General features: G+C 35.8%; 1 pseudogene; it reads right to left on the bottom strand.

The window, feature by feature from the left end:
- The window catches only part of LOC148005572 (vomeronasal type-2 receptor 116-like), a 35,733-nt pseudogene extending 13,855 nt beyond the window's left edge, over positions 1–21,878 (bottom strand).
- Positions 21,879–22,100: the final 222 nt, after the last annotated feature.

Below are 22,100 nucleotides of genomic sequence, written 5' to 3'. Positions count from 1 at the left end.
AGACTCTAGGGAGACAAATAACCGTATCAAAAAATGGGGTTCAGAGGTAAACAAAGAATTCACAGCTGAGGAATATCAAATGGCTGAGAAGTACCTAAAGAAATGTCCAACATCTTTAGTCATAAGGGAAATGCAAATAAAAACAACCCCGAGATTCCACCTCACACCAGTCAGAATGACTAAGATAAAAATCTCTGACAACAGCAGATGCTGGTGTGGATGTGGAGAAAGAGGAACACTGCTCCATTGCTGGTGGGATTGCAGACTGGTACAACCGTTTTGAAAATCAGTCTGCAGGTTCCTCAGAAAATTGGACATTACACTACCTGAGGATGCAGCTATACTTCTCTTAAGCATATGCCCAAAAATTGCTCCAACATACAACAAAGACACATGCTCCACTATATTCATAACAGCCTTACTTATGATGGCCAGAAGCTGGAAAGACCCAATCTGCCCTTCAACAGAGGAATGGATACAGAATATGTGGTACATCTACACAGTGGAATACTACAGAGCTATCAAAAACAATGACTTCATGAAATTCATAGCCAAATGGACGGAACTGAAAAATATAATCCTGAGTGAGTTAACCCAAACACATAAAACCACACATGGTATGCACTCGTTGGTAAATGGATATTAGCGCAAATGCTCAAATTACTGAGGATTCAGAGGACACATGAAGCTCAAGAAGGATGACCAAAATGTGGATTCTTCACTCCTCCTTTAAAAGGGGAACAAGAATACTCTTAGGATGGGATAGGGAGGCAAATTTTAGTACAGAGACTGAAGGAATGCCCATTCAGAGTCTGCTTCATATGTGGTCGCATATGTACAGCCACCAAACTAGATCAGATGGATAAAGCAAAGAGGTGCAGGCTGACAGGAACTGGATGTATATCTCTCCTGAGAGACACAGTCAGAATGTTGCAAATACATAGGTGAATGCCAGCCGCAAACCGTTGAACTGAGAATGGCCGTTATGTTGAAGGAATCAGAAAAAGGACTGAAAGTGATGAATGGGCTCGCGTCCCCATATGAACAGCAATGCCAACCAACCAGATCTTCCAGGGATTAAGCCACTACCCAAAGAGTATACATGGACTGACCCTGGACTCTGAATTCATAGGTATCAAGGAATAGCCTAGTAGGGGCACCAGTGGAAGGGGAATTCCTTGGCCCTGCCATGGCCAGACCCTCAGTGAAAGGGATTGTTGTGGGGATGGCGGTAGTGGGAGGATGATGGGGAGGGGAACAGTCACCTATAAGGGGAGGGGAGGAGTGAGGGGAATGTTTGCCTATAAACATGGAAAAGTAATATCTTTTGAAATGTAAATAAGAAATATCCAATTTAATAAAGATGGTGGAAAAACTTAAATTTCAATATTGTTTCATTATATTAATCCCACACGAGAGATCTTTTTCCAGCACATTAATACATGAGTCATTTGGAGATGGAAATTTCTTCTTATCATGTGTCCCATCCCTAATTTGTGACAAATAAAGGAAACCTAATCCTCATAGGAATAAACAGTGGGGGACTTATTGACCACTATATACTTCCATTGATCTGAATCACGGAACCCGAATAGTCAGTATACTAGTATGGTATTTCATACTGATCCTGGAATTATAAAGGAACTTGAGTCAAGTATCTTTATATCAGAAAACATAATTGTGTTAGCACAAAGCATTTAGATAATGCATAACATACCTTTGAAAATATTTCTGGCCGTTGAATCATCTGTTCAGATAAAGACAACTGTTTACCCTTGGGAGCATTTGCAAAAAGGGATCCCATTTTCACTTCTAGTCCAAGACCCTTTGGTAAATCCAAAGGTTAAGAATATCATATTCTGCATCTATTCTCTGTTTCCAATCTAAACCCCTATTGTCTCTTACCTCAAGGTCCTTCAGGAAATTGTTAAGCTGAAGATATTGTGCCCAAGGGGCATAACAAGATGTGGGTTTTGGAATGTGTCTTACTGTTTTTAACTTCTGATGTGACCATCAACAATAATGAAGCTTCAAGTATTGCTGAGTAAGTGACAAGCTGAGTGTATAGAATATCACTTTGCTTCTTGATTATTGATCTTTAAGTGAAAATTCTGAACCAAGCTCAAGTAAGCAATTGGTGACAAATGACCCATGAAAAGCTCAAATTTCTTGAAACCTACCCACAAACATTTGCTTTCAGAATACCTTTAGAGTTTGAGTGTCTAAAATGAGAGTGGTGATATTTAGAAATTAATTAAGGGCATCATTTAAGTATAAATCAACAATTGGTGTTTCACATAAATGTTTCTGTTTCTATTTTACTTGTAAGCAATATATAAAGTGTTATTTTTATTGTAACTATTATCATGGTTAGATTGCAGAGCTATAAATTGATGAAATGAACTTAATGTTGAATAAGGAGATTTGCTTCTAGTAAATACACATCTTTTCACAGCAATGTATTATTGAAGCTACATTGATGTCTAAATAAGGTTAGAAACACAAAATTTTCTGTAACTGTGGACAACACAATCTGATTTTTTAAGACATAAGTTAGTGTCATTGAAAATCTCATATGTTAGTGTGGTGTCAATAAAATATATAGCAATTATTACCTGCCATAGGGGGAAAACATCCCTTCTCCATTTTCATATAGTTGCATTTGAACTTGATGAAGTCTCATATCATGGAGGCTGTGCACTACAGCATACACACCATTGTAAATACTAATGCTCTCTTCACTCATGGCTACATCAAATATATGACCAGGTAACACATCCAAAAAAGTGTTGATTTGACAGTTGTCCAAGAGATGAAAATTAATATCAGAAAATGAGCACTTGAAGAACAAATTCCACAACTTCAGAAGATAAATTTCTTCTGGGTATCTATTAAGATTAAATGTTTGAATGAATTTGGTAAACTCAAAATTTTCTCTATAATTGTGCTTAAAAATTAGGTTTCCATGGAATGAGTCAAACATGGAATAATCAGTAACTTCAGCAGCATGGTGATCAATGCTCATGTCCCAGACTTTCCATGTCAATAATTTTTGCCCAATATTTCTCATTAGATCTTCTAGAGAATCAATGTCACCATAAACAATTATTACATTTGTCTCATCCATATTTACCAGAATCTTGGAAAATATGAAGCCCATGTGGCTGTGATCATTTTTACAAAAGCAAAGCAGACTCTTTGTCTCTCCATCTCCTCTCTAAAATCTAATAGAATTTTATTTCCTTTGTGGTCATCAAGGAGGATGAGACCTACCCACGACCACCTAAAATGAACCATCAAAAAACAATGGCAAGGGAAAGAGATGTGTCCTTGGGGACCATTTGGTAGAGAGAAGAATATAGACCATGGTCATTCAAGGCAGGATCACAAAGTCCAAAAGCAATCTGAACCATATTGGTGAAAAGAGGAAGAAAATTAATACCAAATAAAAATTCATTCCTGAAGCAATAGACGAAAACAGGAGAAGATTTAAAAAAAAACATTCCATTTACTAGATTTTACAGAAATTTCCGTTAAGTCTGTAATTTTTAAGGACTTACCTGGTTTCATTTACTACACCAACCTTTCTTTTACAAGCAAAATATATCTGGATTGAACTCTGGGTATGTTTTGATGTTTGGATAATTGATAAATGACTTGTTCAGTTTAAAGACACCTATAATACGAACTAAGAAAATTGACTCTCAGTGTGCACATCCAAATTTTCTCACCTGGGGACATTTCAAGAGCTGAAGCAATGTCCCAATTTGGGCAGATGTTATCCATAATGTTCCTGTGAGTGCAGCAGAAAATTTTTTCTTTTTACAATTGGAATTAGGCAAATCCTTTCTCTGCCTATGAGCAGTGAGCCCAACAACAGTATTCATAAGTGTTTCCTTCTCGGTGAATCTCACAGTGTAGAAATCAAATCCAAGAGACATGTTGGGTAAAAGATTGGGGTTCCCATTGACCTCCTCAATGGCAAGTAGCAGAGCAAGAATATACTGGTAGTTCTTAAAGTTATACCTGTGTAAGTGACATAAAAACATAATAATATAGTCATATATACCATATATACCACACACATTCACATATTTAGTACACTAAATGTTCTAGTTCAATTTGATTCTATACAACATGTAATTTAATGTCTTCATTATGAATTGATGAACTACCTTAGGTAAATGTGTTAGGATTAGGTAATATCTCATTAGTTATAGATCCTCAAATCACATATTATTTATATTTTATAAGTTGATTCCTTACACATTCTGTTTACAAATCAGGAATCATATTTCTCCCAATAGCAGATTTGTTGATATCTAGCCTTCTCAGGTTCTTTATAAAAATCCACTATTCTATTATCAACTCAACAACTTTTAAAAAACAATATCTTAATTAAATTATATTTCAAAGATAATTTTATTTCATATGTGGCCATTGTAGTTATTTATCTGATATAATTTTTTATTATGGTAGCATGGAATTACTAGTGTCATAGAACAAGCATAGAAAATCCTGCTTCTGTATGTGAATAGATAAGGTTAAAAAGAATGCAGCACCATACCCTTTATATTTTTATCATTATGAGTATTATGTTGTTTTTGTGTGTGACTGTGTGCATGTTCATCTCTTAATATATACAGTTCTATGGATTTCAGGATATATGAATTCAAGACAAAACATACGCAGGTTGATTCCTAGCTATTCGCCTTATTTATAAAGAGTTCAATTTATTTATGTATGTATACATATATTTAATTATGCATTCATGAATCTATGCATTTCATTCATTTAGTGCTCAGTTGCTTGTTTGGTTTATTTAATAACACAGAGACACAACTTTACTGTATGTTGTTATGTATATCATGCTGGTCTTGTCAGAAATACCCACCTGTCTCTTTCTGTAGACTATTGGGAAAAAAGTCTTGCACCAGCATATCTGCCTGATGGGTTTCTTTATTTTCTAATCACCTATACCTAGATTGCTATAGAGCAAACTTAGAGAGATTCTCTTTTTCTTTCTCTTGCTTTCCACATAATCACTAGATTACAAGTATATACTCATATTCTTTTGGGAGGTATGAAATCAGTTCCTCACAGCTATATTTCATTCTCAGCTTCTTACTTTTCTTTATATGTATTCATATGCGTAAGCACTAATAACTGCAGACAATGGTCAATAAGAGGCTATGTTGATATTTCCTCTACAAAGGGAATAAATCTATAGCTCTACACTTTAGCTTCAGGCACATATTTTAAACTACGTCAAAAATACAGCATCATTATTTTCCAAGATATCTAAGAAGCAATCTCTATGTAACATACTAATTGTAATCACCTGTGTGTCCACTTGAGCCAGGAACTCAAAGATCAAGTCATACTCAGCAACATTTTGTTTCATATCCTTCCATGAATGGCTCATTAAGCAACATTTAAAAGATTTCACTGTTGTCCTAAAAGAAAGTTCCAAAGTCAATATTCCTCCAAACATTTAAAAACAACAAGCCTATCTTCCTTGGGTTTATTGAATGTGAAGACACACAATGACCATAACAAATCTTAAGAAGGAAAACATTTAACTGCAGCTAACTTACATTTTGAGAGATCTTGTCCATTTCATGATGCTGGGAAACATTGTTGTATGGAGGCAGAAATGGAATGGAACAAGAAGCTGAAAGTTCTACATTTTTATCGACAAGCAGCAGAAGAAAAGACAGTGGACAAAATTGAACTGTTTGGAGTTCTAAACCATTCCTGCTTAGGGACATACTAACTCTAGCAAGGCCAATGGACTCCAACAAGTCCACTCAGTATGAGCCAAGCCTTCATACAAATGAGGCTATGGGGTCCATTCTACTAAAAGCACAAAAATATTGCTGTTTGGTTACTTGTAGAAGAAGTGTCAGGTTTCTTCAATGATGTGATTTTTTTTTCTAGACAAGTAAGATTCTGGGATGGCCCCACTCTCAAAGTTATTAGTGCAAAACAATATGAACTTGATGGAGAACAGTATTAAATTTTGTTAGGAGCAATTTCCCTGAGTGGAGAGGTGATTTGATGAGGTTGCAAGATTTTGCTAAGTTATTTTCCTAGCAAAAGCAACAATTTGCTGTTAATGAATTAAATTTTTCATTATCTTCATGCAAAGGATGAGAAATCAGAATAAACTCGAATATGTCCAATAGACAAAGGTAATTTCTAAACTGAACCAAGAATTGTAATTCTGAATATTGGGGCTAAACTTGTAAAATAGGTATAAAACAATGACATAGTATTTTTTTTAAACAGTGGGCTTGTCTGTACTATTTAAAAGACAATAAATATTGTCACTACATTTTTTTGTTATACAAATGTTTCTTGTGTGAAAAAAAATTTAAAATGATAATAATCGAAGTAAGCTCTTTGAGGAGGTCATGAGTAAATATTGTTGTTGAGGTTCAGTCCTGTACTGCCAGGGTTTGCCTGCAGGAGCGGTTAGATAGTTTTTCAAGGACAAATGCATTGGTTTCCTGAGGCTCTTGAATTGCTTCTATTGTTTGAGGGGCCTGAGTTAGGACCCTCACAAAGTTTTTCTGATTTAATAAGATAACTGTATTATTGGGGCTTACAGCACCAGATAGGGCAGTGCCTTTTTTTTTTAAATCTCGTTTTTTATTGGATATTTCGAGTGTGATTTTTATGATAGCTAGTTTGGAACTTTTTAAGCCAGTGGTACCCTTTCAGACAAGGAGGGCAACTACTTTGAGTTTCTGCTCTGATTGGAGCAAGAAGCATTAAAATTTATGGTACCTCCTGCCTTACTGGGACATTACTGGATGATATGCCCAGTCTGGTTAATTGAATAATTTTTTGAGCAAACCCTAAATTAATAAATATTTTCTGTCCTTGATTAGTACGATTCTGTATGGTGTTCTAGCATTGTGTGGTTGTTGTTAGGGATACACATTAAAATTATGGAGTAACAACCTCAGCATATGTTTTAAATAAATTAACAGATTTTTAAATTGTCTGTAGGAGAGAGTAACAAGTGGGTATAGGCAAGATGTTTTAAAATAATATCTTTGGCTTTAAAACCTCTATCATCTGGGCAAAAGAATTCTCAATTTTTTTTCTGGTTTCTATATCATATTAACAAGCCTTTTGGTATTTGTATCTCTGTTAGGCAAGCATCTCCATGCTCTTAGAGCTACAGCTACTATTTTTACTATAACTTCCTTTGTCATTTTTGGGGGAGTTGTTTCTTCAAACTTTTTTCCCATACCCATAAACATTTCATATGTTTATGTTTTTCTTTTTCAATTTTATTTTTCTTGAATAATTTATGGATTTATATTTCAAATATTATCCCCCTTTCCCCTCCTTTCCGATACCTCCCTGCTTTTATGAGGAGGCTCCCAATCCCACCCACCTGGCTTTCCCCTTCATTGGGGAAATGTGCCTTCATGGGAACAAGGGCTTTTCCTCCTATTGAAGCTGGACAATGCCATCCTGTGTTACATATGTGGCTGGAGTCATGGGTCCTTTCATGTGTACTCATTGGTTGGTGATTTAGACCCTGGGAATTCAGGTTGGGTTCTTTTTGGTTGATGTTGTTCTTCCTATGTTGTTGCAAACCCCTCTAGATCCTTCAGTCTTTAGTCTAACTCCTCAGTTGGTGTACCCTTGTTCAGTCCAATGATTAGCTTCAATCATCCTCGTCTGTATCAGTAGGGCTCTGGAGGAGCTTCTCAGGAGACACCTATATCTGGCTCCTGTTAGCAAGCACATCTTGGCATCAGCAATAGTGATTGGCTTTGGTGGCTGTATATGGGATGAATCCCCAGGTGGGACATTCTTTGGATGACCTTTTCTTCAGTTCCTGCTCCACACGTTGTCCCTGTATTTCCTCTCATGAGTATTTAGTTCTACCACCAAAGAAGGAATGAAGCCTCCACAGTTTGGTCTTCCTTAGTCTTGGGCTTCATATGATCTGCGATTTTTTTAAGTATTCCAAGCTTTTGGGCTAATATCCACTTATGAGTGAGTGCATACTATGTGTGTGCTGTGACTGGGTTACCTCACTCAAGATGATATTTTCTAGTTCTATCCATTGATGCGGAGAAATAGGAGCACTCCTCCATTGATGGTGGGATTGCAAGCTGGTAGAACCACTCTGGACATTGTTCTGGTGGTTTCTCAGAAAATTGGACATAGAACTACCTAAGGACCCAGCTATACCACTGCTTGGCATACACTCAAAATATCCTCCAACACATAACAAGGACACATACTCCACTATGTTCATAGCAGATTTATTTATAATAGCAAGAAGCTGGAAAGTATCCAGATGTCCTTCAACTGAAGAATGGATACAGAAAATTTGGTACTCTTACAACATGGAGTACTACTCCTATATTAAAAACAAAGACTACATAAAATTCCTAGGCAAATGTTAACTCTTTCTTTCTCATCCTTCTTTATCAAACATCTTAGATAACTCTCTTTCCGACAATTGCATATATATATATATATATATATATATATATATATATATATATATATGTATATATGGCAAAAATTTATCTTTAGTTTGGTGGGCTCTAGCTTCTTTAAATTGATCATGAGGAGTTGTAAGGAATTTTAATGACAATAATTCCCAAAAGGAATTTTTAACCTTTTTTATTCTCCATAATAACTGAAAAACAGCCTAACAATTTACCCTGTTGTAGAGCAGAGAGTACACCAGCAGCTGATCACAACCTGTTTGGACTCTTTTTATATTTATCAGGGAGTCTTTTTTTTTTCTATTTTTTTTCCGGAACTGGGGATCAAACCCAGGGCCTTGTGCTTGCTAGCAAGCGCTCTATCACTGAGCCAAATCCCCAACCCCTTTTCAGGGAGTCTTATAGAATGACTTATTTTTAAATGCTGCAGGGTAGACCAGATATGTTTATGATATTTTGTTAATTACTTTTTTGAGTTAGCTTGCTTCTCAGAGGTTGATGTTTTCTTTTTTGATTTATCACTACCTTCTTCTGAGCTACTTATCTTAGACCTTTCTGTTGAAGAATAAACATTGAACTTAGATCCTAAGTGACACAGTAGGAAAGGAGTTTCCTCGCACGGAGGTGAATCTATTGTCTCCTGAACATATGTGGCTATTTTTTTTTTTTTTTTGCTTCTCAGCCAATGCCTTCCTAAGCATATTCCAAATAGCAAATGCTATAGGGGACACACCTAATCCTCTGTTCTCTTTAAACCAGTTTTCAGTCTCTAACCGTGTTTTCTCCCATGTACCCATATCTAAATTTCTCCTTCCTGGAAACTGAGGACTGACCATTTATACAAACTGAAGAAAGTCAATCAGCTGGCTAGAGCTAACCCTAATCCATTTTTTCTTTAATAGTATAGTTAATAACATCTGTAAAGAACTCTATGTCAATAGGTTCACGTTGTTCCATCCTGAGAGATAAAAGAAATGCACATAACCTGAAACTGATGGTTCCAGACCTAATATTAGTGCTGATAGCTCCCAAAAGAAATGCTTTGAGAACTGCCTGGTGTAGCAGGCAATGAAAACCAGAGCTGATGATTCCTGATGTACCGTTGGCATTGATGGTACTCAACCAACCCAACCTGGCTGTGATGGCACCTACTATCCTGCCTCTGCAGATGGCAGCAGTCAATTTACAGCCAGAGATGATGGCTTCTGGCACAAGCCTTATGGTACCTAATTTCAACCTTTGCTGACGGCAGTTGGCAATATCAACTCCTATTTCTCACCCTCTATAAACAGGTCTGAAAGGTCCAATTGAGAGTACAATCTGTGTAGACTTACCTTCTTCAAAGTCCCTGCCTCTTTTAAGGTGCCAATTTAGATGCCAGGAGCCTCCTGGCATGGAGAAGTTAGAGACAGGGCACAGAATAAGACTCTGGTGTGGCTTTGAAGTCTGAGGGTTTCCAGACATTCTAGTTCTCTAATTATACTGAAATGCTGACAATAACTTTGAAAAAGTCTTAAAAGTTTCTTGTTCTTTCTCTGTGCAAAAAGCTGATGGTTTAGGAGATTGGCATCTGTAGCCTTGCAGCAAGGAATTAAGTAATGTGGCCTTTGATCTATCTCACCAGGAACTGCATTGCTCTAACTTTTAGTCTGCTTGTTCGAAGTCACAGGAAGAAAAAAAGGAAGGAATGGATACAGAAAATGTGGTACATTTACACAATGGAGTACTACCCAGCTATTAAAGCCAATGACTTCATGAAACTCTTAGGGAAATAGATGGAACTAGAAAATATCAACCTGAGTCAAATAATCCAATCACAAAAGAACATACATGATATGCACTCACTGATAACTGGAAATTAGACCAAAAGCTCAGAACACCCAAGGTATACATTTTGTGAATTGTAATTCACAAACTACATGAAGTTCAAGAAGAAGGAAGACCAAAGCGTGGATATTTCAGTCCTTCTTAGAAGTGGGAACAAAACACTCACAAGAGAAATACACAAAATATAGGGCAGAGACTGAAGAAAAGGCCATCCAGAGACTGTCCCACATCCAAACACCAAACCCATACAACATTGATGATGCCAAGAGGTGCATGCACACAGGGGCCTGATATAACTGTCTCCTGAGAGGCTCTACCAGAGCACAAGAAATACAAAGGTGGATGCTCAAAGCAAACTATTGGACTGAGCACAGGGACCCAAATGGAGTAGTTAGAGAAAGGACTGAAGAAGCTGAAGGAATTTACAAACCTATAGGAAGAAAAGCAATATCAACTAACCAGACTCATCAGAGATCTCAGGACTTAAACAGCAACCAAAGAGTACACATGGAGAGATCTATATCTGCAGCTGCATATGCATCAGTGGATGGCCTTATCTGGAATCAACAGGAAAAGAGGCCCTTGGTTCTATGAAGGCTCAATGCTCCACTGTAGGGGAAAGCCTGGTGGAGGGAGGGAGGGAATGGTTGAGTGGATAAACTCCCTCACAGAAGCAGGGCGTGGGAGGAGGGGATACAATGTTGTAGAAGTTGAAACCAGGAGCAAGAATAACATTTGAAATGTAAGTAAAGAAAATATCCACTAAAAGTAAAATAAGAAAGATGATTATAGACTTTATTTCTAAGTTGTAAAAAGTTTCAAATGATATCTATCTAAGAAAGCAGGAAAGCAGAACGATCCAAAGCAAGTCAAGGACATTTTTTTCTGACTTCTCCTTTCTAAGCCCTCTTTCTCTTTGTCCTTAGTACTTACACATTTTTTAGAAAACATGATCACATGTTAAAACATTTCTCATAAGTTCACACATATAATCAAATCATAAATTGAAATAAAAGTTTAAAACAAAAAAATGTTTACATTCATATTCATTAGGAATAATTATATGGCAAACATTCTTCATCAGTCACAGTTTCACTGGTTCCTTGAGAGAGAAAACCCATAGCTAAGTTATTTATGAAGTTTTGTATGAACTCAGTCTTCTGTCTTAGCATCTATAGTAAATTGTAGTTCCCTTTTTATGACCTTTGCTTAATTGTTTTACAACCTCTTGGAATGTTCTCTGAGTGGTAGAAAGTCTGGTTAGTATCTAGAAGCAATTAACAGGTAAAACATGGGAGACTGCCAGATTTCTCAATGCAGGGTTTTTTTTGTTTTGTTTTGCTTTGTTTTTGTGAGTTTGGATTATATGCTTTCAGGTATTCTAGTAAAAACAAAAACAAAAACAAAAAAAACAAACTAAAAAACCTAAAAGCATGGTAAGTATAATTTATATACTTTTCTTTTTTTATTGAATATCTTTATTTCAAATATTAATCCCTTTCCTGGTTTCCCAAAGATAAGCCTCTTCTCCCATACCCCTCCCCTTCTATAATTGTGTTCCTTTGCCCAACCAGCACAACTTTCCACCTGTGGACATTCCTCTACACTGGGGGGGGGGTGTCCAGCCTTGGCAGTACAAAGATCTCATTGCAGTTTTAGCTATAAGAAAAGGCCCTAAAAGGAGTCTCACTATTGCTGTAAATAAATAAATAAATAAATAAAAAATAAATAAATTTAATTTTAAAAAACTTAATAAACACCAACATAATTTTAGGGATTCTTATAGACTCAACATTAAGAATTAAGAAGTCATCTATTTATCTATATAGAATCCCTACAAGACAGTACATATTCCTGTGTTTTCAGAGCTCCGCTTAAAGAGGTGAGGAAATAGCTAATGATTGTTACATATGTTTAATAATTACAGAAAAATCATATTAAGAGCAGGAATCTTTCCTAAAATGATTTATTACTAGGCCTTGCTTATTAGAGTTTCATCATAGATAGTATCTAAAGCAAAGTCATTTGAGGAAGTCACATGTTAGATACTAGCTTGTCTTATGATGGCTCATGGCTAAATTTAAAGTTGGGAATGAGAGATATGGACAAAGAGGATGGGCACTGTACTACATGGGGGCTTTGGAGAATATTATCAATGCACTGAATTGCTTATAAGTATAAATATGTTATTATTAAGATTTCCAATGACAATTTCTATGGTGGGAGGAAATCTTCCTCAGCAATTAAGGGTATCATTATTCCAGAGAATCCAAGTTTGATTCCCAAAAATTATACCCAAATCTTGAGGTTCCAATACAAATACTGGACTTAATTGGTACAAATACTAAAGGCTCATATATTCACACATGAACACAGGTACAAACACACACAAAAAGAAAAGAAAAGGTAGTCATAATAATAGCAATATGATGACAAGCAGTACAGGTATTGAAACATCAAAGGCAAGATCAACCACCTAGCAGCCTATAGGAAAATCTCTTAGTCTATCTACTTGAACTTATGTTTGAAATCAATTATAATGCTATTTTTGTTGATGTATGAATGTGTTATGAACTTAATTTTATTTTTATTTAAATGATTAATAAAGTTCTTTGAGATCACAAACAGAAATAATAAAAAATTAGCAAATATTAATTTTATATTAAAGCAGACAGATAAAAATATAAATGAAGTAATATAGTCCAAAGTAAAAGAATTGATAAGTAGGATGTTGAATTTGAGAAATAATATCAATGACATTTTCTCATGTGTAAATATTATATATTCAAATGAAATATATACAAAATTGAAAGATATGTATGAATTTTCAGAAGTCCATGATTAATTAAGTAATAAAAACTACTACTAGATCAGAGGAACTAAATATCTATAGTCAAAGACAATGATCAGAGGCAACTTTAATAAAACAGATTTGATAACTTTTTGCACACCTAATTTCTAAATTACATGCTTTATAATACATGTTTTGCAAATGAAAACCATTTTTATCATTTCTGTTCTTGAGATTATACAATGATTGCATCATTTCCCCCATCCATTCTCTCTACAGAAATTCTCTTATTATTTTAAGTTCATGGACTTAGCTTTCATTAATCGTCCAGGAGGACTTAAACTGACACAACACACACACACACACACACACACACACACACACACACACATATAATTACAAGTAACTAAAGAATGCTATGAAATAGTTTACCTGAGGTGTAATATTCTTCAACAGGAAAGATTATAATTTTCCCCAGGAAAAATTTTACATAACATCAGTCTATATTTGTTTTATTAGTTATGGAATATGAATGTTTCAGTTGGATGCCCACATCTACCCGTATAAGATGGATGGTAAAATAACCCTTACATTGCTGATAGAAAGGGCCATCAATTCTTACCACAGTGAGAACTTGCCAAAGCCTGCACTATATGCTCTGAGCTGCTTTTTTTTTGTACATTTAAATTTGATCAAATATAACTCTGCAGATTATATCTTTCTTAGAATACAAACAGAGAATAGGAGAGCTCACAAACAAGATTTCACTGCCAATGAAAAGTGCAAATGGAACAAATAAAGGTCAGTGGTTACAACGGGGTAGATACCAAGGAAGAACTTTTGTAGTTATTATTAATACATGTAAAAATAAGGTCATGTTGGACTAGTATTTATATCCAAGATCCAGTCATTGTTTTTTTACTGAAAAACTGCATTGCTGAAATTCCAAGAAAGAGTGAGGTCAATTATAAAGCCAACTCAGAATAACAATATATTTAGGAATGGAACCATATTCACTACTAATATACATGAGGGAAGACATGCTACAAAGAATCCAAAATGGCATTATCTACATGAAAAATGCTCTAGAAAATTGGCTTCTTTTTTAGTATAGAAAATTGCACACATGGTGCATAATTCTAGTAAAATAATAGTCTATTAAAAACAAAATTGACTAGAATTGAAATATTATGATACATCAATTTTATCAAACTATGAAGAGTAAAAGTGAATATGTATTTGATGAAATTAAATTTGATACATATGCTCAATCCCATATTTTACTTGATGTGAAGGAAAATAATTCACTTTCAGAAACCAATAGAGAAAATTCTCAGTTTAACTTGGAAAAAATCAAGATATGACAATCAAAGGATTGACCAATAGGTCAACAATATGATTTATATATGGTAGGATCCTAGTGGTTGCCCTGAAGACCAGAGCTCGATATTAACTCATACATTGTAGGATGACAACCTTCGTTCAAACATTTTGCCTTCACCAAAAAATATGGGCTATATCAGAAGAATATATATACATACAAATAAAGAATATGATAACAAGTTTGAAAAGATTGTACTGTTAATATGACCCGGAAACCAGGAAAGGGCAAAACATTCAAAATGAAAATAAGAAATACTCAAGTTAATAAAAAAAATTAAAAATAACATTCATTCTAGGATTTAACAATGTTTTCCCCAATTTACTTCAGTACATAATCTCTATTCTTTTCCTTCTAATTTTTCCACTTATTTCTACATATTGAAGATAGTTTTCTCCTGATAGTAATTCCAACATTTAGTACTTTTACCCATGGACCATTTTTCTTGCTATATTGATAATAGAGTGTATATAAAGCTGAATAAATTAGGTGTACATTAAATGAAAAAATATGACAATAAAAGAAGCCACTTTTCTTTTACTCATACGTAACATTATATCCAAAAATATTGTTAATACATTATAGTAAAAGTGACTGAATTTTGTCATATATTTAGCTTATTTTCTTCTGATTTTATGCAAATTTAATGTTCTTTACAGAAATAAATCCTTTTATGCATAATGACTAAACCAGACATTAATTGCTCACATATCTGTAAATAGAGTCTTTGCAGTGAAGAGCTTACTCTGCACATAATAAGTAGAAACACATACTCATACATATTGGTACCTCAACTGCTGAGAGGACAGGGAACCAGAAAAGAGGATTTATAAGGAATATTGATAATAATGAAATAGAAGGGTCTCCACAAAAAAAACAAAGTTACCACATCTATTATCATATGACAAATTATTATGATATACTTTGTGTCAAAATATGATTCCCCCAAAAAATAGAATACCATGAAATATTTTATTCAAATAAATTTTATATACCCATATTTGATGTTTTAAAAATTCAAAATAAAGTTGCCAAATAAATATTACATTTTCATTTATATCTAAACATATTTCTCCTCCACTGTCATTGATTTAATGCCTTAATACTTCAAAAGATTTTACCAAGCACAGAATATTATCTCATAGAGCATAATTCACCGTTATACCTTCTTTGCTTTTTTAAAAAATTATTATTTTGATAAATTAACTCTCAAAGGTTCTAAAATCTTTCATGTTTTTGTTTTGGTCATTTTCAACTTGCTGGTTTCCAACACATCTCTTCATGTATTCACAGGAACCTGGAAGTGAAGGTCTGTTGAGGATAAAAGCATCTTATTTACTTTATCAAGAAATATACATGAATATTTCTGTCCAACTCAGCAATACCTGTCTGAGACTATCAACTAACCTGGAAATTTAACATAAGCTAAGATACAGCACCATGATGAAACTCTCATAGTCAATATGTCTTGGTCTATATGTATTTAAAAACAAGAGTAAATACTGCAAACAAATGAAGTAAACAGGAAAACACAGGAGAATTGTCTGAGAATAAAAATTAAATTATCAAACAAACACTTGTAATAAAACATGAGATATGTGAAATATTGCTGGAGCACAGAAGTATTCACAACTTCTTTTTCTTCTTCTTCTTCTTCTTCTTCTTCTTCTTCTTCTTCTTCTTCTTCTTCTTCTTCTTCTTCTTCTTCTTCTTCTTCTTCTTCTTCTTCTTCTTTGAAAGAACAAGGATGGCAAACTGGTACAATCATTCTGGAAATCAGTCTAAAGGTTCCTCAGAAAATTGGACATTCCACTACCTGAGGATGTGGAGAGCCGCAATAACATTTGCCACCACAAGATGGCACTGGCTTCCACTGCGCCCCACGTGGAAAGCTGGGGTAGCTTTCGCCATTACAAGATGACGCTGGCCTCTGCCGTGCCAACCGACTTCCTTTCAGGAAGTTAACTGTGTGCGCATGTGCAAGAGTGCTATCATTAGAAATGGCTAACAGCCTTATATTATGTAATTTTGTTACTTCTTCAATGTAAAAAGTTAGAACTTTGAATCTTCCAGTGTATATGGAAATTTTTACAACAGACCTTTGCTCTCAAAATGAGCTTTAATATTTGGGGAGTAGCTGTTACACTACTCCAGAAAAGAATATTTGAAACTAATTTTAAGCTTCTAAGGATATGTTAATTGGCTAAGTACCTCACCTTACCAGAGGACTTAGGTCCTTGTTTGTTATCCACATTGGAGATAAAGCTTCAGTTGTGTTAATACAAAATTATAGGCTAGAGTCATAGAAGTATTTAAAAAAAAAACCTGGTGAAATATACCTTATTCCAAACAACAATCAAATTGGTTATTTCAAAATACTGGGCAGCTGGAGAGATGGCTCAGTGGTTAAGAGCACTGACTGCTCTCCTATAGGTCCTGAGTTCAAATCCCAGCAACCGCATGGTGGCTCACAACCATCCATAATGAGATCTGATGCCCTCTTCTGTTGTGTCTGAAGACAGCTACAGTGTACTTATATATAATAAATAAAATTTAAAAAAAGGGGGGGGGGTTGGGGATTTAGCTCAGTGGTAGAGCACTTGCCTAGGAAGCGCAAGGCCCTGGGTTCGGTCCCCAGCTCTGAAAAAAAGAACCAAAAAAAAAATACTGATATTTGGCCTATCACTTATACAAATTTCAGACAAAATTGATAACTTTACTCTTTACATGCTTTTGTATTTACTGTAAATTTGTACATACAACCCATAGGAAATGTGCTTACTATATTTATAGGTGGTTCATCTAATGAAAAGGCTACATATATGATTAGATCACTTGTTTATTCTCTTGAGTTTCTGTCACTTCAATACAGATTATTAAATTCCTTGGTTTAGTCACTATTTTTAAATCAAGCTTTCAATTCACATACTGATAGCTAATGTGTGGCTTATGGTTTACAATTGATTTCAATTACTTAATGCTTTACTAGAGACAGGTTTTCTACATGAAATCAGTGAGTGATGATTTCAGTGTAAATTTTCTGACAACTCACTGTCCTTTCAGTGGTCTGACTCAGACAACTATACAAAACCATAGAAAATGGTAATAGAGTTGATATAAAAAGAAGAAGACTCCATTTGCTTACTTTCAATTCCCAGTCTTGCCCTGCCAGCTCAGGGATTTCTAGTACAACTGAATCTAGACAATATTTACAGGTTTTGACATTTCTAATTAATGCTTATGTTTAGGTAGATAAAGTTTGTAAAGTACTAGAGAGATGGCTTAGTGGTTAAGAGCACTAAGTACTGTTCCTTTATAGGACATTTAAGAACTCAAACTAGATTGCCTGGACCCCTTAACAAGGGAAGACAATGATGCCAGACAGATTACAGGCCTTACATAGAAAACTTAGTCAAAAAATCTCATTCTTTATATCACCAAAACAATAATGCTAGAGACAATAATTTGGTATACAAGTCAATTTATAAATACAAGTGCTCAGTGTCCTCAATTTAATCCTTGAGGACTTACCTTAATAAATAATATCTTTACTATATCTTAGTAAATAAAGAGGGGGAGTTATCCCTTTATGCTATGTATGCTATACAATTATTTATGATACTCCTTTTATTTCAATTTCAAAATTTGGATGCCAAAGAACACTCTGAGTTTATGGCACCCTACAACTAGACATACTTCTGCCTAGATGAAATAGAAAGATACACGTATTGGCATGATCCTGTTCAGATATTTTATATGGAGAAGAGGGAATGTTTGTGTTTTTTCTACAGGATGCTACAAGAGTGTGCCAGCTGCCAGAGGTGGTTGGTGAGACTTGCTGATCCTGGTTACATGAAGATTCAGCTCTCGTGTTTCGGGTCCCTAGAGTCATTCCTCTGCCCTGAGAGAAAGATGGAAGATTCCCCCTCATCTTTTGTCATCACAGAGATTTTGGCGTTGCTGCAGTCAGTGTTACCGATGCATGTGTCCCGTCCCACTGTGGCCTGCTCTCTGACCCTCTGTGCACTGCTGCTTGCTGGAGAAGACTGGACTCCAGCCGTTGCTGCCCCCCTCATTCCCCTGGTGACTCTTGCTGCCTTAACTGGTGTTGTCATTTTGCAGTCTATAGCTTCACAGAAATGCCATCTGCGTGAAGCTGCTGTGGACCGGGGAATTCTGCCCTGATTGTGCAGATCTCAGACATGGTTCCCTTGCCTGCTGGTTGTTCCAGAGAAGAATGACTGATCCTAAACTGTCCTGGGAAAGACCTTCTTATTTTCTCTGCTATTGTAGCAGCCATTGGTGATAGGGCTACCCTACGACAGATAAGGCTGTGACATAGAGGAACGACCTAAGACAGGAGCCACAACAGATGGACGTAACTACAGGGACCTAGACCAGCCTCTTATTAGTAAAACAATAAGGGGGAGATGTGGAGAGCCGCAATAACATTCCCCACCACAAGATGGCGCTGGCTTCCACTGCGCCCCACGTGGAAAGAGGGGATAGCTTTCGCCATTACAAGATGGCCCTCGCCTCCGCTGCGCCAGTCGACTTCCTTTCAGGAAGTTAACTGTGTGCGCATGTGCAAGAGTGCCTTCGTGTCAGGTCTTTGCCCACTCCGGGGCGTGCCTATGAGATCACGGGTAAGCGACCAATCAGGTGTGGATATGCCGCGCTAGGGTGTATATAAGCCGCGCCATGCTGGCGCCCCGGGCCCTCTCTTTAAGATTCAATAAATGTTTAGCTACAGAAGGATTCGTGTGTCCCCGCGTGTTCATGCTGGCGAGACAATAGCACGGGGCATGAGGACCCAGCTATAAATCTCCTGGTCATATACCCACAAGATGCTCCAACATACAACAAAGACACATCCTCCACTATATTCATGGCAGCCTTATTTATAAAAGCCAGAAGCTGGAAAGAATTCAGATGCCCTTCAAAAGAGAAATGGATATAGAAATGTGGTACAGCTACACAATGGAGTATTACTCAGCTATCAAAAACAATGACTTCATGAAATTAATAGGCAAATGGAATGAACTAGAAAATATCATCCCGAAAAACACACACACACGCAAAACAAACATACTTGGGATGCACTCATTGATAAGTCGCTATTAGCTCAAAAGCTGGAATTACCCAAAATAAAATCCACAGACCACATGAAGCTCAAGAATAAGGCCAACAAAGGGGGCAAATGCTTTACTCTTTCTTAAAACAGGGAACAAAAATATTCATGAGAGGGGATAAGCAGACAAAGTTTGTAGCAAAGACTGAAGAAACAGCTGCTCAGAGCCTGCCCCAGATACAGATACAGATACAGATACAGATACAGATACAGATACAGATACAGATACAGATACAGATACAGATACAGATACAGATACAGATACAGATACAGATAGATACAGATACAGATACAGATACAGATACAGATACAGATAGATGAAGATTAATGAGGCTAAGAAGTGCTGACAGGAGCCTGATATAGTTATCTCTTGAAGTCACAGTCAGAGAATGTCAAATACAGAGGCAAATGCTAGCAGCAAACCATTGCACTGAGAATGGGATCTGTGTTGGAGTAATTAAAGAACAGATTGAAAGAGCTGAAAGGGGTTGCAACCCATAAGAACAACAATGCCAACCAACCAGAGCTTCCAAGGACTAAACTACTATCCAAATACTATATACATGTACTGACCCATGTCTCCAGCTGCATATGTAGCACAGGAAGGATTTGTTGGGCAAAAATGGAAGGAGAATCCTTTGGTGCTGTAAGGCTGGAATCCCCAGTGTAGAGGTATGTGGGAAAGGGGGTTGATTGAAAAGGGGAAAACCCTTATAGAAAAAGGGGAGGGGGTGGGAAAACTGGGAAAGGGAATAACATTTGAAATGAAAAATTTAAAAATCCAATAAGAGAAATAAGAAAGAACAGGGAAATGATTGGTTTATTCGCTAGATATGTTTTGTAGGCATTTTGTTAGTCATATGTAACCATTCAACACACAGCTCTGTTTGCCATCTTATAACTCTTTGTCAATAAAATATGTTGAAATATATTACTTCAAGTTCAAAGACAAACTGCAGCCTCACTGGTAGCATTTTTTTCCCTAATGACCACATGTTCTTCACATCAGCTTAGACTCTCGCTATTGTCGTCATATGAGAAGCTTTTTTTTCAACCTGTTCTATCTTCAGCTTCCAGCAGTTGAATGTTCAAATGGCTATACCTTATTGGTTTTGTTATAGTTGTATATAGTTTATTCATTTTTTTACTTTTTCTTTTATTGGATATTTTTATTTGCATTTCAAATGTTATCCCTTTCTGGGTATCCCTTCAATAAATCAGCTATCTCCCCCTGCTTCTATGTGGGTGCTCCCTCACCTATCCACACAGTCTTTCCCACCTCCCTACACTTACATTCCCAAACACTGTGGCATCTAGCCTTCATAGGACCAAGGGCCTCTCCTCCCATTGATACTTGAAAAAGCCATCCTCTGTTACATATACTGCTGGAGCTATAGGTCCATCCCTGTGTACTCTGGGAATGGTAATTTACTTCCTGAGAGATCTGACGGCCTTGGTGGTTGATATTGTTGTTATTCTTTTGAGGTTGCAAACTCCTTCAGCTCCTTCAGTCCATTCTCTCTCTCTCCTCTATATTCACAACTTCTAATTGTGACATTCTTAACTCTAGAAACAGTTACAAATAACATATATATTCTCTTTGTTCAAGCATCACAACACTCAGCACTTATTACATTTAATGACATTATCTAATATCACAGGTACAATCATGACTAAATGCTATGAAGAACATGGTCAGGTTTAGAATAAACCTTTAAACCATAACATGGAAACCTATTCAATAATTGTGACATAGCATGAATGGTAAATAAGAGGTTATGGTTATCAATCAAATGGGAAACTAAAGTGCATACAGTCAAAGTTACCATTTAATTCCACCCTGATGAGGAAAATAATCGAAAAAGAAAATATAATTAACAAAAAGATTTTAGAATCTCTAAGAATGAATTTGTAAAAATTAAAAGATAAACAATAAGTAAAATTCAATGGTTATACCCAATAAGTAATAAGAATTCTGAACTTGAAAAATACATAATTGTACTTACTGTATTTATTTGTCCCAGTATTGATAGGGTACTGTTGAATATGGCATTTTCTTCCCAGTGTAGAAAGTATGAAGAGGAAAAAATGCAACAATGACAACATCATTTCATAGTGAAATTCTTCAGTGATTATGTAATAACATCTACTGATATTAAAGACAAAAGCAGAGACAAATTTGAGAATCTGCAAGATCCAGAAGATAAAAATCCAGGTGAAAATCCTATTATTACATGAGTCTGCTTGATGCAGAACACACATTATGCAGTACATATTTGCTTGTTTCATGTTTTTGTGACCATGTATGTTTTGAGATTGTTGATGATTCAATCTGTCACAATAAACATTCCAAAGGATTGGGAATCCCATTTTGAATTTTGAAACTATCCCTTCCCTTGGACTCTGCTGCTGAGGCCCTCTATTCACATGAAAAACAAGTTGACAAATATGTTTGTTCATATTCTTCACTAGCCAAATGCAATA

Source organism: Rattus norvegicus, chromosome 5 (assembly GCF_021556685.1).
Source record: "Rattus norvegicus strain SHRSP/BbbUtx chromosome 5, alternate assembly SHRSP_T2T, whole genome shotgun sequence".
Lineage (NCBI taxonomy): Eukaryota > Metazoa > Chordata > Mammalia > Rodentia > Muridae > Rattus > Rattus norvegicus.
Note: the sequence above shows the minus strand (reverse complement) of the source record. Positions and strands in the feature narration are given on the sequence as shown.